The sequence below is a fragment of the Elephantulus edwardii genome, unplaced genomic scaffold (genome assembly GCF_000299155.1).
Source record: "Elephantulus edwardii isolate Elephantulus edwardi_28Jun2011 unplaced genomic scaffold, EleEdw1.0 scaffold00033, whole genome shotgun sequence".
NCBI classification, from domain to species: domain Eukaryota; kingdom Metazoa; phylum Chordata; class Mammalia; order Macroscelidea; family Macroscelididae; genus Elephantulus; species Elephantulus edwardii.
Genome location: NW_006399783.1, coordinates 21,237,762 through 21,241,466, shown reverse-complemented (window position 1 = coordinate 21,241,466; position 3,705 = coordinate 21,237,762). Strand labels below are relative to the sequence as shown.

At 46.5% G+C, this 3,705-nt stretch overlaps 1 pseudogene; it reads left to right on the top strand.

Moving 5' to 3' along the window:
- Nucleotides 1-2,653: 2,653 nt before the first annotated feature.
- LOC102862784 lies at nt 2,654-3,200 on the top strand (annotated as a pseudogene).
- The last annotated feature ends 505 nt before the right edge of the window (nt 3,201-3,705 follow it).

Here is a 3,705-nt window from a genome sequence, read left to right as displayed (position 1 = left end):
ACCAGAAAAAAAAGAAAAGTTAAAAAAATAAAATGTAAAAATGTAAAAAAAAAAATCCCCAACCAAACTGCTGGAGGATCAGCTATGAGTCAGTTTTGACTTAACAGCATGTAATAAGAAGTCTTCCACTTCCACCTACATAAACCATACATTGACTTCTCAAATGCCCTCTGTCCAGCCTCGACGAATGAAAAACTGAAGCCCAGGGAGAAGACAGGAATGACCTGTTTTTTTTTTTAAAAAAAATAAAAAATAATTCACCCTATTTTGGAGCTAGTTCCCGGCACAGCTGTGCTGCTTGCCGCCCACTCTCATTCTACCTCTAAGTGCAGACTGCTTGCTTGCTTCTCAGCTCTGGCCCTTGGCCCTGTTGAACACTGTAGCACCTCGGATAAGCACTGTTCATTCACAAAAGCCAAAAGGTGGAAAGGACCTAAATGTCCATTAACAGATGAATGGGTACACAAAATATGGTGTCTTCATACAAACCAAGACGTACGGTCACTGCTAGGGAGAGGATTCTGATACATGGCACTTTACAGAACAGAGTAAGATTGTCCCATAGTGTTTCCAAGGCTCAAAATGTTTATGAGAGCAAAATGCCTCATCTTTATCCTGCAGGACAGCTGGTAGATTCCAACCACTGGCCTTTTGGTTAACTGCCCAACTCTCTGCACCACCAGGACTCTAAAACTCAAAACTCAACTCATTGCTGTCAAATTGCAACCAACTCATAGCTGGATCCAACTCATAGTTGGCTCTTTGTCTATGTGCTACTGAAGCGAGCACTTCACTGGGGGTTTGGAGGCTGTAAATCACAGGGGAGGAGATTGCACATCTTACTCCCCTGGAGATGCTGGTTAGTTTGAACCATCAGAGAGGCGCCTTTGGGTGAGCAGTGCAACTCTCAACAAACTACACCACCTGAGCTCCCTTACATACAAGGGTCTATCATTTAATCATAAAGAGAATGTTGTCTTAGAACATGGATGAAATTAAAACACAAGCTACTGTTGGCATTAGCCTGCAGTCTGTGATCTGCTGGGCAGCATCGGGAATGTCCAGAACCAGCAGGAAACAAGGCCTCTGCCCCCACAACCCACATGATTGGACTCATAAAGGGAGGGGAACATGTAAGGGAGAGGAAACCCATGGAGAGGGGAGAGTTATAGAGATAGAAGCTTTGTGTGCAGTGAACTTCACTCACCTTCCTGGGCTTGCAGGACAGACCCTCCTGCCCCACGCTCACCAGACTTGCTCTCCTGGAGCTGGCATGGGAAACACACATCCCAGGTGCCAAGGGGTGAGGCACTGGGGCACAATGCCAGGGGAAGTGAAACCAAGCACCCTGGATGCACCCACTTCCTGAATTGGCTGGCTTTGGACAATTTAATCTCTCTTTCCTAGTCAACCCTCTGGTTCCTCGTCTCTGTTGTTGTTATGTGCTGTCAAGTTGACTTGGACTCATAGTGACCCTATGAACAATAGCTCTGAACCCTGCCCTAACTTGAGCCAGGCTCACGGTCTCTGACACACCTGCCCCCATTGCCATAGTCACTGTGTCAATCCATCTTATCCAGAGTTTTCTTCTCCAGCACTGACCCTCCACCTTTCTGAGCATGATGTCCTTCTCCACTGACTGGGAGGTTAATAACTTGCTGTGTGGATCAAATGAACTTATGTACATAAATCTCCCAGCACAGTGTCTGGTAAATAGCAGACATCTGGAAATGTACATCCTTCTCCCTTCTCCTATGGGGAAAGTTTTTCCAAGGACCAAATGCCTGCCATGGAGCCTGTCTTTAGCATCTGGCAGGGTGTGTGAGCTGGTGTGCTGCACATACCAGCATGTGCTGGCACTGTATTGGGTCTAGGCTGAGTCGCCAAGACTGTGAAATCCTGGAGTGGAGACTATAATTTCCCCCACCTCTCTGACCATTACCTCTGGCCTCATCACCTTTCTCCTTGATGCTTGCATCAGCCTGCTTGGACTCCCTACCTTGTAGGGCCCCTCCCAGCCACCCCTCCTCTGCCCTAGAGGGAGCTTCCAAGCTCACACTGCCATCCCCACACTCTCCTGCCTGGGAGGTGGAGTCACAGCACCGGGACTAGTCCCACCACTTGTCCTGGCTCAACTACTGTCTCCTTTTGCCGCTGCTTTGCAGCTTCCTGTCCTCTGTGAGTGGCTGGGTTATTGGGAGGTGCTATCAAGGGAACCCCTTTTGCTCGAGGGCCCTCATCCCAAGGTATTACCCTTTGCTTTCTTCACTGATCACAGTGTGTCCTAGTTTGTGGTTGACTTGTCTCTCTTTCCAGGATACCATGAGCCCAGAGAAGACAAGGATTGGCATCCACTCAGGTCCCCATTCCCACTACATCTTCCAGTGCCTGTCAGCTGACCATGTTCGACTCAGACACACCATCTGCACAAAGGAAAGTCCATGGCTGTGTTCTAACCAGGAGGAGGAGAGAGAAGGCAGCCCAAGCTCCAAGTCCTGGCTATAATTTCCTGGGAGTTCTCTGCTCCTTGATTTCTTCATTCCTAAAACAGATAGCATTGCTCAGTCAGATAGGGCCCAGAGATGCTTCTGGAAGAACCATCACGATGGCCGCCCAAGGAGTACCCCAAGTCCAGTTCATGTAATGTCATCTGACTGGTGAATTTGAGAAGTTTGTAGCTACCTTGGGTGTGGAGGTCCATCCCCTCGTGTTCCACACCAACAGAGGACTGATTAAATTCAATGTGTGGGATACAGCTGGCCAGGAAAAATTTGGGGGACTGAGGGATGGCTATTATATCCAAGCCCAGTGTGCCATTATAATGTTTGATGTAACATCGAGAGTTACCTACAAGAACTGGCATAGAGGTCTTGTTTGAGTATGTGAAAACATCCGCATTGTGTTGTGTGGCAACAAAGTGGGCATTAAGGACAGGAAAGTTAAGGCAAAATCTATCATTTTCCACCAAAAAAAGAATCTTCAGTACTATGTTATTTTTGCCAAAAGTAACTACAACTTTGAAAAGCTTTTCCTTTGGCTTGCTAGAAAACCAACTGGAGACCCTAACTTGGAGTTTGTCGCCATGTCTGCTCTTGCTCAACAAGAAGTTGTCAATGGAGCCAGCTTTGGCAGCACAATATGAGCATGATTTAGAGGTTGCGCAGACAACTGCTCTCCCGGATGAGGATGATGATCTGTGAGAGAATGAAGCTGGAGCCCAGCGTCAGAAGTCTAGTTTTATAGGCAGCTGTCCTGTGACGTCAGTGGTGCCATGTGTTTGCCACTTTATTATCTAGCTAAGCAGAACATGTGCTAATCTTTGGGATGCTGAAGGGAAGATGAATGGGCTTCAGAGTAAGTGTGGAAGTTAAAAAAACCCTTAATTTTTTGGGGCCTGCATATTTCGCTGTTTTAGAAGGCAGTTTCCTTCTTGAATTTCAAATACAAGACTGCTGCAGTCAAATCACAAAAACAAAACCCAAAACAAAAAATACGTAGCCACCACAACAAGATAAAGGTAAACAATTCAATTGAAAAATGGGCACAGGATATGAACAGACACTTCACTGAAGAAGACATTCAGATGACCAACAAGCAGATGCAAATCAAAACAACTATGAGATATCATCTCACCCCAGTCAGAATAGCAAAATTTAACAGAACAGCAAGCAACAAATGCTGGTGAGGTTGTGGAGAAACTGGAAC